This window comes from Camellia sinensis, chromosome 11 (genome assembly GCF_055761805.1).
Source record: "Camellia sinensis isolate YWXY chromosome 11, ASM5576180v1, whole genome shotgun sequence".
Taxonomy (NCBI): Eukaryota; Viridiplantae; Streptophyta; class Magnoliopsida; order Ericales; family Theaceae; genus Camellia; species Camellia sinensis.
The window spans coordinates 44433872-44448762 of NC_138971.1; positions in this window are offsets into that span (position 1 = coordinate 44433872).

Consider the following 14891-nt stretch of genomic DNA (forward strand, 5'->3'; position numbering starts at 1 on the left):
CCGCGCTAGCTGCATTCAGAGAGGAGTACGGCATCCCGGCCAACGTCCATCTCGAACTGGCTGAAGAGGAGACAACACCCTGGGGCAGACTAGACCAATGCCCCTTCACCGCGTTGTCAATTGTCGAAGGAGGCCTCCGTTTCCCACTAAACCCACTTATCACCGAGTTCCTCCGCCGCACCGGGCTGGCACCCACACAAGTGTCCACCAACACTTATAGAATTATCAACGGCGTTCATGAATTGAACAATCGGCTAGGCACCAACTTAGGTCTGGCTGAGATATTGAGGCAATACACAATGGGTCACGCCGGTGACGGCCTAGCTTATTACTTAAAAATAAGACCGGGCAAGGAAAAAATTGTAACCGGCACTCCGGATAAAGATCTGCACGACGACGATTTTTTCTGGGTGTCGGGCAATTACGAAATAGCCGAGGTACCAGGCTGGTTTATAAACAAGGACTTCGGTTCCTCATGTAATCCGTTCAAACTTGCTCGGTTAGCTTACCTCTTTATACTGTAACTAACCGGTTTTCCTGTTTATTTTGCAGCAATCCAAGCCTTGCAAGCCAACTATCAATTTCCCAACGTCGAGGCAATTCGGACCGTGCTTCGATATTCCCACCGAGATTGCAACGATTTGCTCGGTTACACCCCGACCTACAAGTACTCTGCTCCGCGCCGAAGTAGAGTAACAGACTTCCTCCGTGCTCCTTCGCCACCTCTAAACCCTACCCTTCCTGACGTCCCCTTAATTCGGTTAACAGACGAACAAGAAATGGCCAAAAGAAGCCGAATCAAAAACCTTCTAACCGCAACCTCGGCCGAGATACCGAGTGTCATCGCTCGCTCCCCGGCTGCCGGTCAATCGAGTGCTGCCGTGGTCGATTTAGCTTCTCCAGCCGCCGGGCAGTCTAGCCAAGAAACACGCAGGGCTGGCAAAAGACCACGGGCCGATCCCTCTGCCGAGCTCATCACCGAACTGGCAACCGAGCAACCTGTCGACAGGGTCAGCACCATCCCAGCATGGCGGCCGCAGCTGAAACACCGGGGAAAAGAGATCCCAGCAAATGCTTCGGTCAAAGGCGACAAGGAGCACTTGCTTGCCTTCGACCTCTCAAAGGCTTTGCTGCTGCCCAGCGACGTGGTTGGAAGCGACCACGTTCCTGACACCCGGCTGGTCAAATCCGCCGTGAAATCCATGACCAGGGTAAGAAGTTCAATCCTCTGCTTCAATTTTCGCAAGTGTTTGCACGGTTTCTTCTCTGATCAAATTCTAATTTTGTAGGCCATCCAAAAGCAGCACTTGGTCATGGAGCGCATCCACAGACTTCGGCAGAAGGCGAGCGATACCGCCAGCCAAGTCGAAAGCCTCCAAGCCGAGCTCGGCCGGGCAAAGTCTTCACTTGAGATGGCTAACGCCGACAACAATAGGCTGCTCGGTCAGCTGGATGCGGCCTAGAAAAAACGTGATGAGCTCCAGACCGAGCTAAGCAAGCTCAAAAAGTCGCAGAAGAAAGACTGCCAGGCTGCTAACAACGCCGGCTTCAACGAAGCCGAGCAGAGCTACAAAAAACAAGTCTTTGCCACACAAGATATTTACTTCAAAGCCGGCTGGAAGTCCGCTTGCTAGCATCTCGGCCAGGGCTCTGACACCGACGTATTTGCCAATTCTCCTCCTGCTTCGCTACCGGTCTACCTCGTGCCTTACGCAAACGACGTATTCAGCGCTTTGCAAGCGGAGGCCGAGGAAGGGCTTGAAGAGGGAGATGCTGAGACAGAGGAAGAAGAAGAGGATGCCAAGGTGCAGGAGCAGCCCGACCGTGACGAGCCCGGTGCCCAAGACACAAGTCCAACCATCAACCTTGATGCTGCCGAGGACGAGTTTACCAATCTCTCCCCCTTGGTTTAGTTTTCTTCTATTTTTGTATTTTTGCTTTCGCGTTTTTGATGTAACCGGGCTCTGTCCCCACCTTTTGTATTTACTTTCTTATCAATGAAAAACTCAAATTTCGCCAAGTGTTTGCACGATTGTTATCAATTCCATCTTCGGCAAATCATCTCGGTATTAAATCATAGATTGAACACCTTGTCAACCGGAATTCATAACTCGGTTGAAATACTTAGAACAAAACGAGTTCTTAAACCGAAATAACCATCTCGGTTGGTAATAACAAAGTTGAACAAATCACCAACTCTTCCGACCGGAGTAAATCATCTCGGTTGGAGATCCGAAGTTGGACAAAACACCAACTCTTCCAACCGGAGCAAACCATCTCGGTTGGGAATTCGAAGTTGGACAAAACACCAACTCTTCCAACCGGAGCAAACCATCTCGGTTGGGAATCCGAAGTTGGACAAAACACCAACTCTTCCAATCGGAGCAAACCATCTCGGTTGGGAATCCGAAGTTGGACAAAACACCAACTGTTCCAACCGGAATAAACCATCTCGGTTTGGAATCCGAAGTTGGACAAAACACCAACTCTTCCAACCGGAGCAAACCATCTCGGTTGGGAATCCGAAGTTGGACAAAACACCAACTCTTCCAACCGGAATAAACCATCTCGGTTTTTACATTAAAACAACAGTCCAAACGCTAGAGCAAAATTACTTCAATATATTGACAAAAAGAATTACATTTTAGAGTGCAATGCCTAAAAATCCCTTTGCACAAGAAAAGAAAGCAAAAGCTTAAAAATAATACAGTTTCAAGTTGGCCGCATTCCATGGCCGGGGTATTGCTCTTCCCTCTAGGTCTTCCAAGTGGTAAGCCCCCTTGCCCGCCAGACCGGTGATCTTGTAGGGTCCTTCCCAATTTGCCCCTAGTTTGCCTTCTCCTAGCACCAGGGTGTTGCCCATAACTTTCCTCAAAACCCAATCACCAACTTTGAACGGTCTGGGGTGCACCGTCTTGTTGTACTTCTTTGAGAGCTCTTGTTGGTAGGCGGCCACATGGATGAGGGCCTTCTCCCGACGCTCTTCTACTAGGTCCAGCTCCAAGGCAATAGCCTCGGCGTTTAGTTCGGGTTCAAAACTCTCGCTTCTTAGGGTGGGCATGCCAACTTCCAAAGGTATGACCGCCTCCATGCCATTAGCCAAAGCAAATGGGGTTTCCCCGGTAGATCGCCGCGGGGTTGTTCGGTATGCCCAAAGGACGCTGGGTAACTCCTCAGCCCATTTTCCCTTTGCCTTCTCCAGCCGTTTCTTCAACCCATCCAGAATAGTCTTGTTCGATGCCTCGACTTGACCATTGGACTGCGGGTAAGCCGGGGTGGAGTTGTAGAATTCTATCTTCAAATCTTCACAAAATCCTCTAAATAGGCGATCGTCAAACTGGGTGCCGTTGTCAGAGATCAAAATCTTGGGGACGCCAAACCGCGTGACCACGTTCTGCCAGACAAACCGCTTCACGTCGTTTTCTTTGATGGTTGCCAAGGGCTCAGCTTCAACCCATTTCGTGAAGTAATCTGTGGCCGCAATAAAGAATTTCTGGTTGCCCGGTGCTGTTGGCAGTGGCCCCACTATATCTAGCCTCCACATGGCGAAGGGCCAAGGACTAGTGAGGGGAAGAAGTTCCCTAGCAGGCTGATGGATCTAATGGGCGAATTTCTGGCATTTTTCGCACTTGCGGACGTACTTTTGTGCGTCGGCCTGCATGCACGGCCACCAGTATCCCTGCGAAATAGCTCGGTAGGCCAAGGACCTGCCCCTTATGTGGCTGCCACAAATGCCTTCGTGAATTTCATACAAGAAGGCCTCCACACTATTCGGGTGCACACACTTTAGATAAGGACCAGTGAAGGACTTCTTATACAGCACACCAGATGGAGAGAGCCAAAACCGCTCTGACTTCACCCGGATTTTGTGGGCTTCTTTCTTGTCAGTTGGTAGAGTCCGGTCTCTGAGGAATAAGATCAAGGGGTCCATCCAGAAAGGACCTAGCGCGGCGCAGAGTACATCCGTCTGCCCGGCGTCTTCAATGCTTGGCCGCGGAAGAAAGTCAATTAACAGGGGGTTTGGAGGCGTACTATCTACCATGGAAGCGAGGCCGGCCAGCTCATTAGCTCGACTGTTTGCTTCACGGCCAATTTGTTGGACTCTGATTGCCTCAAACTGCTTGATATGTTCCCTGACCAGAGCTTGGTACTTCGCCATCCTGTCGTCCTTTGCTTCGTAAATCCCAGAGACTTGGTTAACCACAAGCTGGGAATCACTGTACACCAGGAGCTCGGCAGCCTTCATTTGAATTGCGCTTTTGAGCCCGGCGAGAAGGGCCTCGTACTCAGCCTCGTTGTTAGATGCTGGGAAGCCAAGCGTAATAGAATGTTCAATGGTTAGACCATCCGGGGAAGAAACTGTAGGCGCACCCGTGTGGGGCCCTCGCTATGGTTCGGACTCGATTTGTGTCACGGTTCTTAATCTGAACCAAAGAGTCCAAATCTGGCAAATCGTTTTGAGAAACAGATTTTTGAAAAAGTAGTGCCAAACATGGACTGCTTTGCCAGATACAGAGTCGCCACCTAAATATTTTTTATGGGAGAATTTAGGAAACCCTGACTCGGTGCCGAAGGCCACATGTCCGTCATCACCGGAGTTGTCTCGGCTCGGGAGCTTGGGTACGATCGGGGAAGGTTAGCTATGAGCACCCCCTTTCGCCCGGTCCGAAGGCCGGCCTCTACTAACCGTGATATCCGTTTTTGAAAACTTTATGTGTTCTTAAACCAATTGTTAGCCTAGAATTACTATGTTATGCGCGCAGCAAACAAGTATAGACCAAATTGCCCAAATTGGAACAAAACATTTCATGTTTGTTTTGAAAATGGTTTGCTACTCGCAAGTAGGCTAAAATGCAGATTTTGCCACCCTTAAGTGGGCTTTTAGAAAAGATGATTTTGCCACTATCCAGTGGGCTTAAAACTCACAGTTTTAATGCATTATTCCAATTTAGGTAATTCAACCTCCATCCACAGGAATTCAAGCAGTTATATCACATAAGCAGCTAGCCTCATGGTAATCATACTGTCATGGCAACACTCACACACATGCGATATGCTAAAGCATAAAAGCTTACCTAGTACTCCGAGCCAAAACAGAAACTAGTCAGTAATCATATGCATGATCCTAGTTCATGTTAAAAATGGCTAATGCAACACATGCAAAGATGCAATCTAAACAGGCTCGGCTAACCCTAAAATGGCATATGAAATGCTACAAGTAACATGTATTCAATTTGGAATTGAAAAGCACAATGTAGTTTGTATGATGTACCGAGCCCGGTGCATGTCAACAAATGCATGGATGCACACATGCATAGCATAAGGTATGCTAAAATAAATGTGCCCTAATCTACCATCATAAGCAGGTAAATAAAAGGGAAGAAAGAAGTGGAGGTTGGAAGACACGCACACCACGCACACACACTTATTACAGACACGCCCTCACTCGGAGGGACCAAAATAATAATACAGCCCGAATAATTATTACAAAACTTCTAGTCTAATAAAAAAAAGGTGCCAAGGGAAGATGGCCGCAGCCCCCGCCTCGGGATGCGTGAATAATGCACGTTCGATCCAACTTGCCCGGAAACTCGTTGCCATAGCACTACTGCCTCTGTTTTCACTGCCTTTTCTTCTCTGAAAACTTGTCAAAGTCCCAGAGAACCTTCTATGAGCATTGCAGAACATCATCAGCTGGGAGGAATGGCCACCGGCTGTGTACAATATCCATCGGCTGGAGATAAAGCTATCGGCACTGAATAAATGGCCGGTCGGCACTGAATGTTGCCGGTCGGCAGAAACTTCCTGCAGAAGACAGTTTTGACAGCAACAAAGGACAGGCAGTGTATGGCATGAAATTTCAAGCAAATGTGTGCACCAACACATCCCTTATCATGCTTTTGACTCAAAGGGGTATGTTCCTTGATTCTCGGACCACCAATTGCGCATTTTGATGCGTGATGGTCCAAGAAACCAAGTATGCGCTTTGATTTCAAATGTCATGCAAACCAAACAAACACATAAAGCCCAACCTCTATCACATGATCAAGAGGCAAGGCATGCATGCCGATGCAATGCAACCTAGGTATGCAAACAAGAATACAAGCATGCTATGCAACTACATGGCATGCACAATGCTAACAACATAACATGCACAACGCTTTGAAACATGGCATCCACAATGCAAGATGGGCTTACACCAATACAAGTGGACCTCAGCCACACCCACATCAATGGCCATAAGATGAAAATGAAGTGCCTCGAAATGCGTGCACACGGGCACGCAAACCAAGGCAATGGCATATGCAATGCAATGGCTAAAATGGCATATAGAATGCAACATGAACTTATACTAACATGAGAGAGCCTCAGCCACACTCACATGAGAGGCCGATGGATGAAAATGAAGTGCCTCGAAATGCGTGCACACGGGCACGCAAACCGAGGCAATGGCATATGCAATGCAATGGCATGGAAAATGATATGCAAACATGCCAATGGGATTTCAGCACTGAAATGTGGGGGAAAACAGCCCCGAAACAAGGCGAAAACACACCCGATGCGTGGAATAGTCCCGAAACATGGACTTTTGGCACCCGAAATGGCCTATAGCTATACCAAATATGCACAATATGGACATGCAATGAATAGACAGTAGCAAGGCAGTCCCAAAATCAGCATTTTTCCAGTATAAATCATGGCCAAACAGCAAGCAAAGATAGGGCAACAATGGCATGCAAAAATGGCCCTAAACATGAGATTATGAAGCAACTCACAGCTGCTAACTCCAAATAGGTTAGGGCCCTTCAACAACATTGAAGAGGGGCCACAAATAAGCCACTTTACAGAACTGTAAAAACCCTAAAAACAAACATAGATATGGCTAAGCTCTTATGTAAGAAAAAGGGGCAAAAGGTGGCCAAAGAGGCAAGTGGTATATGCACAGCCCAAACTGAAAAATTCCCTTCTACAACATTGAAGAGGGACCAAAAATAAGCATATTTACAGAACTGTAAAAACTCCAAAACAGTATACAAACATGCTAGAAATGCAATGCAAAATGAGGCTCAAAAGAGGCTATAACATGAGGTATACAAAATATTCATCAAACAGCCAAAGACCCTTGATGAAACATGTTAAGAAGGTCAAAATAAGACTATTTCTAGGCCTGTAAAAAGACCAAAAACAGAAGCATGATAGGCTGCCAAAGCATGCAAGAAAATGGCATTCAAGGAGGATATTGAAGCAAGTGCAATATGGAGGGCTCAAACCGGGTTGAGCCCTTAATGAAACAAGAAAATGAGCTCAAAAAAATGACCTTTTCAGTTTTGGTCGGAGCTCAAATCAAAAAGCATGTATGGCTTATAAATGGTGCAAGAAATGAACCAAAAAGGGAGAAATGCTACTCACCCTTGAAGACCAATGCTTTTGTTGCTTCTTGGACCAACTTTGATGATTCTAAGCTGCTGGAATTCCTCCCCTTGCTGCTGGAATGGAGGGGTAGTGGTAGAGCTTGATGATGATGAAGAAATGGCCCAAGAACAAGGGTGTTTGATCACTATAACACACCCAAATGTAGAGAGAGAGGGAGATATAGAGAGAGAGGGTGATATATGTATGTATATATCAGATATATCTATATATCTCTGGCTTTTTTGTTCAAAAACCATCCAACCTAGACAAAGGGAGAGGAATGGTGCTTATATAAGGCAAGGGAAGCACTTAACTTACAAGCTAAGTAAAGAGAAAGGGGTCAAAGGGGTTCAAGGCTTCTAGAGGAAGCTAAAACAGCTGGCCAAAGCTTGGCCAAAGGGTTCAAGCTTCTAGAAGGTTAGGGGGTTCAAAGGGTGTGCAAAGGGTGCAAAACAGCCACACACGTGCATGGGGAGCAGGGTCTGTGCATTCCAGCTGCCACAGCTGGCATCCATTCAATCTGTAGAATACTCCGGAAGGTCATCGGCTAGCAAAAAAGGTCGGTCGGCTATCTTTTCTTGCCGGTCGGCCATCTATTTTGGCCGGTCGGCAGAAAAAATCTGCTCTGCAGGTCCAACTTCAAACGGGCATAACTTCTTCATATGAACTCCTTTTTAGGTCAATATTGTGTCAAAATTGAAGCCCCGGAAGTAAGATTTCCAATGGCACCAGCCTTGCATCAAAATTCCAACCGTGCAAAAAGTTATGCTTGTTTTAGTGAAGGCTGCTCAGTTTCGGTCCAACCGGGATGATGCCCAACTTCAACCAATCATATCTCCGCCCTCCAGACTCGGATTTAAGAGATTCTTGAATAAAAAATGAAGCCCCGGAAGTCTTATTTCCAACGGTGGTGGCCTCATAGATTAACTCCAAGTGTACAGATAGATAAGCCCAATTCAGCAAGGGCTGCTCGACTCGCTTCTACCCGGATTCATGCCGAACTCTTCCCAAACTAGTTTTCTCCTCTCCTTTCCTCTCTTCTTTAACTCCAAACCCTTGAACAAAGTGTTTTGAAGGATTTGCCTCTCTCCTTGCCAAAGAAACTGAACATTTGCCCTGCACACCTTTCTCCGCCAAGCAAAACATCAGTGGTGCCCAAGTCTTAAGGGCGGTCAAAAATGGGGTGTCTATAGGAGATAAGAACGATACCTAGGCCGACGCCATGACGGTTGGACGCTCCATCAACAAAAAGCTTCCACATTTCCCCCACAAAAGCTTCCAGCAGTCGGATGGGTCCTGAGAGTTGCGATGGGCAATGGGATCACAACTGCTCGGCTGTGCGGTTTCAAGTTCTGTGTTGACCGGTTCCAATTCAGTCCCCCTTGGTGATTCGGCACCAGACTCAGCAAGTTGTTCTGTAATGCTCAAGTCCGTGGGCGAATCATCAGGTTGCGGTGTTAAGGCGGCCGCAGGTTCTGAGCTGTATGGGTCCATGCCTTCCCCCCTTGATGATTCGGCACCGGACTCAGCAAGTTGATCTGGAATGCTCAAGTCCGTAGGCGAATCATCAGGTTGCAGTGTTATGCCGGCCGCAGGTTCTGAGCTGTGTGGTTCAATTTCTTCCCCCCTTGGTGATGCGGGACCGGACAGAGCGGATGGGTCGATGATACTCAACTCCGTCATCGCATCACCGGGTGGTATAACCGTGCAAACTGAGGGTGCGTCACTGGTGCGCGCAAACTCCGCGTCGCTACTTCCACCAACTCGGTGTATCTCGGATGGTCTTGCGTGCATCTCATCATCTGCCACGGTAATATTGACGGGGCACACCGGATGAGTGCCAGGTGAGAACTCGGCGACGAAATCCGCCAAGGTCTGGGCCTTGATAGCGGTGCGCGGCTGGAACTTCACATCAAACTGTCCCAACTCGACCGCCCACTTGAGAATTCGGCCTGAAAAGTCCGCCCGTTCAAACAAGGCCTTGAGGGGAAACTCGGTCAGTACGACGATGGTATGGGCGTGAAAATAATGTGCCAACTTCCTCGAAGCCATCATTAATGCCAAAGCAAGCTTTTCCAACGGCAAATATCTCGTCTCAGCCGGCAGCAAGGTCTTGCTGACATAAAAAATTGAAAAGTGCTTGATTCCTTCAGCGCGGACTAGCACCGCACTGACCACGTGCTGGGAGACGGCAAGGTAAAGGTAAAGTTCCTCTCCCGGCTTTGGTGTAACCAACAGTGGCGGCGTAGACAGATATTCCTTGAGCTCGGCCAAAGCTTGGTCACACTCTGCATCCCACGAGAACTTTGACTTCAATGCTTGAAAGAAAGGGCGGCAGCGATCTGATGATCGGCTTATAAACCGATTAAGCGCGGCGGCCATCCCGGCCAGATACTGCACGTCCTTAGCCGAGCTGGGCTGCTTCAACTCTTGCACGGCTCTGATCTGAGTAGGGTCTGCTTCGATGCCTCGGTTCGTGACTAGGAACCCCAAAAAATTTTCGAATCCCACACCGAAGGCACACTTTGACGCATTCAAGCGTAGCTTGTGCTTCTTTAGAATGGCAAACATCTCGGCTAAGTCGGACAAATGGTTTGCTTCATGTCGGCTCTTTACCACCATATCATCGATGTAAGCCTCCATTGTCCGGCCTAGCAAAGGAGCAAATATTTTGGTCACCATCCTCTGAAAGGTTGCCCCGGCGTTCTTCAAACCAAAAGGCATGACTCGGTAGCAGAAGAGTCCCCTTGGGGTCGTGAAAGAGGTGATCTCTCGGTCAGGTCCATGCATGGCGATCTGGTGGTAGCCGCGATAGGCATCCAAGAAACTGAGCCTATTATGTCCAGCCGTCAAGTCCACGAGCTGGTCAATTCGCGGCAAAGGGAAACTATCTTTGGGACAAGCTCGGTTAACTGTCTTATAGTCGACACAAACTCGCCACTTTCCATTCTTCTTCGGCACCACTACTGTGTTGGAAATCCACCGAGGGTAATGCACTTCCTGAATTGCTCGTGCCTCAAGCAGGTTCTTTACCTCCTTTGCAACTACCTCGGCGTGATGCAGTGCCGATCTCCTTGTTCGCTGGATGACTGGCTTTGCTCCAGGGAAGACATTGAGGTGATGGCACATAAAACTGGGGTCGAGGCTTGGCATGTCGTAAGGCGACCACGCGAAGACTTCGATGTTGGCCATCAAAAACTCAACCATCTCGGTCCTCTCTATGGCCGTGAGACTTGAACCGAGCAAGAAGAACTTGTCCGGCTGTTCTGTATCAATTTGCACCTCAACCAATTCCTCAACAGCCTTGTCTTCGGCCTTGGTTCCCACATCATCCAAGACTCCCTAGTCTTCCGGTCCCTCAATCATTTGAACGAATCCTTTGGCAGCCCGGCTCCCGTTGACCGCCACGAAGCACTGCTTGGACATGACCTGATCGCCCCAAATCTCCTCGATTGCCCCCATAGCCGAGGGGAATCTTATCACCTGGTGGTAGGTCCACGCTACGGCTTGCATAGCGTGAAGCCATCCCCTTCCAAGGATAAGGTTGTACGTCGAAGGCACTTGTAGCACCCAAAACTCCACTTGCTTGACCACGGATCCCGCTTTGACCGGCAGGATAATCTTTCCCAAGGGCCACTCCGGTTGTGAATTAAATCCAACCAGTGGCGAAGTCGCTGGAGCCAAGTCTGTCTCCCGGAGTTTGAGCTGCTTGAACGCATCATAATACATGATCTCGACCGAGCTTCCCTGATCGATCAAGATCCGTCTAACATCGAATTCTTTGACGCGTAGTGTTACTACTAGGGCATCGTTGTGCGGCGTCTGGATACGCTCTAGATCCCTTGAGGTGAAACTAATCACGTCTTTTTCTTCAGTCTTCCCACTTTTGATGGCAGGCTGTACCGACAAAACTTCCCTCATATGCTCTGCCTTTTTTATCATGCCCCGGAGTTTGCAAACACGCTTCGGTTCCACGATGCCGTGGATGACATTAATAACTCCTTGTGGTGGTGCGTCTCGGTCATCCTGTCCCCTGGGATCGACGGGAGCCTGATTCGGCTTCATGCCGCCATCAATGTAAAGGTCGAGGTGCCCGGCCGCGACCAGCTCTTCTAAGTGTTGCCTCAAAGGCAAACAATCCTCAGTCCGGTGGCCTCTCTCCCGATGGAATGTGTAATGATACCGTGGATTGTAGCCCTTTTGTCCATCGCCCAACTTAGCAGGAAACCGGACATACTCCTCGTCTCGGATCTCACTAAGTATGCGATAGATTGGAATCTTGAAGACTGTGGTTATGCCAGTCCTTGCCTTCAGCCTTCTGTTTGCGTCCGCTACATCATCTCGGGGGTAGTCATCCCGGTCGTTCCGACGTCCTCTACCCCGGTTCTTACGATTAGAGCCACGGTCTGATTCCTCTGCTCAGTCATTTGAGCGGCTGGATTCTTGCCCAACTGCGTGCACTTTGCCTGTTGTCTTCCTGTCTGTTGCTACCGGAATTGCCTTCACGGTAGAAGCTGACGCGTCATCCTCTACTCGGATGTGCTCATTGATGCGCTGCATGAGCTGGCCCATGGAGGTCGGTTGGTGCATGGTCAGCGAGTCCCGCAATCTATGGCCGACCGGAAGACCACGCTTATATTGCGTGATTGCGAGGTTGACCGGGCAATCCAAGATCTCGTTGAAGGTTTCCCAGTACCTTGAGTTGTATACCTTCAGTGTGTCGCTCGGTTCCATCTTGACACTTAGCAAATGATCGACTTCCTTTGGTGTCTTTGTGTTGGTTTTGAAGCGTGTGACAAACGCCTCGGCCAACTGATGCCACCTTTGTATGCTCCCTTCCGGCAACCTCTCGAACCACTTTAAGCCCAGCTCGCCTAAACTTGACGGGAAGATTAGGCACATAAGTCCGTCATTGCGCCTATGTCCGGCCATAACCTGTCGGAAGTGGCTCACATGCATATATGGATCGGTTTTTCCGTCGTAAAGTGTGAACTTGGGCTGGTGGAAGCCTGCCGGAAGCGGTGTTGTTTCTATTTCCAGGGAAAAAGGGGTGGCACTCAGCCTAGCCAAGTCCGTATCTTCAAAGAGTGGCACTGCTTGGCGGGGTGGAGGCATTCCGACCTCCTTACTGGCGTGAACCCCGTAGGATAGCCGCTGGAAAGCAGGTATTCTCTGAGCTTCGCGCCGGAGAGCCCACTCCTTTAAGACCGCTCGTAAATCCTCTGACTGAGCAGAGTAAGAGTACCTCGACGTCGTCACCGGACGTGAGGGTTTGTAGGTGCTGTCCTGCGTGCTAGACTTTTCTGCATGCGCGTCGGAATCACCAACCTGGTAACTTCTGGTAATTGATATGGACTGAGTACGTCGCTGACTCTGGCCGCCTGAACGACGGGAAGGGGTGCGCTCACTGTGGTCTCCCACTCCAGCTACACCCTTCCCTTTGACATGCCGCTTCAGATCCTCCATCTCCGCCGCCATTCGCCGGATGACAGCGTCTTGATCCCTCAACTTATTTTCCAGACGTCTGGCGTGTGAGTCTCTCCTCCGCCGGTGACCGTCTGGAGTCCGTGAATGTCCATGACTTCTTCCGCGCTTATCCCGCGCGTCTCCTAACTGTCCTCCGGTGGGCGTCCCCAAGTCCGCCATTGGATGGATGGCAGGAGGGCCTTCTCTCCTTCGGGTGAACTCCGGGGTAGCTCCATCTATAGCAGACAACGGAAACTCATCGTTGTTCGCCATGGAGGGCGATCAGATGAACCTGGAAGACAAGGTTTTGTCTGTCAATGTTCCCACAGACGGCGCCAATTGTACGGGGAGCAAATATTCCAGTAAGCCCATACTCCTTTCTTCCGAGCTCCGTTTATGTCCGATCACCTGCGAGCAAATAGCGGTGAGCTACCCGACAGTGTGTGGCCAGAAAAACCCTCCGACGATCTAGTTAGCACACACCTTAGGATAAAGAGAGAGAGAGAGAGAGAGAGAGAGGACTGTTTGAGTGTAAGAATTCCTTACAAAGTGTTTGTCTGTCCCTGTATGGGGGGCGCCGACCTGCTTATATACCCTCTGCGCCCCATATCTACTCCCAGTCATCTCCTGACACATGGCTCCACTATCCCATCTGTCAGCATAAACCTTGCTGAACATCACCTAATCTCAACTGCCTGCCTTCACAGCTGGAGCTCGGCAGCCGAGCTCCTCTATCCGCTGCCGTGCCGTGCTTCATACCCAAGCACTTCACTGGCTAAGCCCAAGGAGGACCGGGCTAGGCGGCATCTCGGCAAAGCCTAGCCCGAGGCACCTCCTGTGGTCGGCCTTACTGCCGATCAAATGATTACCTCGGCTAACCACGCCTTTCCGGGCACCGGTCATTCAGCTTGACTGGCTCCGCCTTTGCCTGATCAAGGAGCTCGGTCCAACCGAGCACTTCCAGCCGACCAGCTTCTTTACGGTCTGGTCGGCACATGCTCGGCCCAATTTTTGCCCGGCCCAATTCCTGGCAGCCCGTCAGCGGGCGGATCGCCGGTCATCTCGGCCCCATGCACCATTCGGCTCTCAACCTGCTCGGCCGTTACTTCGGCCCAATTCCAGACCATAAATCTCCCTCTCAGTTCCATTACCAGAGGTAAGGCTACCCGATAGGTTACTGAATTGATCTTTTCAAGGATTTTATATGGTCCAATATATCTTGGCGCCAATTTGCCCTTAACACTAAACCAAGTTTGAGCCTTCATCGGGGTCACTTTGATAAACACGTGATCACCAACCTCATATTCCCTGTCTCTTCTTCGGACATCAGCATAGCTCTTCTGCCGACTCTGTGCAGTTTTTAGACGCTGTTGGATCAGTTTCACCTTCTCGGTTGTTTCTTGCACAAGTTCCGGTCCCAACAAAGGTCTATCACCTACCTCAGCCCAACATATCGGAGAACGGCATTTTCTTCCATACAAAGCTTTGTAAGGAGCCATTTCAATGCTTGAATGGTAACTGTTGTTGTACACAAATTCAGCTAATGGCAAATAGGTCTCCCAACTTCCTTGGAAATCTAATATACACATTCTAAGCATATCTTCCAGAGTTTGATTGGTTCGTTTAGTTTGTTCATCTGTCTGTGGGTGTATAGCGACCCCGGTCTTTTCCCATTTGATTATTGTATCCGGACTTAGGTTCCGTATATTCTGTCATTGCATAATTATTGTTGTCGTCCTTTATTTTCTCATTTGGAGTTATAGGATGTGTTGGGCAGGTTTGTTTCAAGTTGGTTGGGTTCGAAAACCAAGTGTTGCTGTCCAGTTTTTGGGTTGGTCGCTCGAGCGAGTACTTGGCTGCTCGAGCGAGGGTTGTATTTTGTGTCTGGTGGCTCGAGCCAGCTTTTCTTCGCTCGAGCGAGCGATTGCGTCTAGTATAGACCTGAAGCATTGCATTCTTGGCTCGAGCGAGCTTTTCTTCGCTCGAGCGAGGATTTCTTGTGTCTGGTCGCT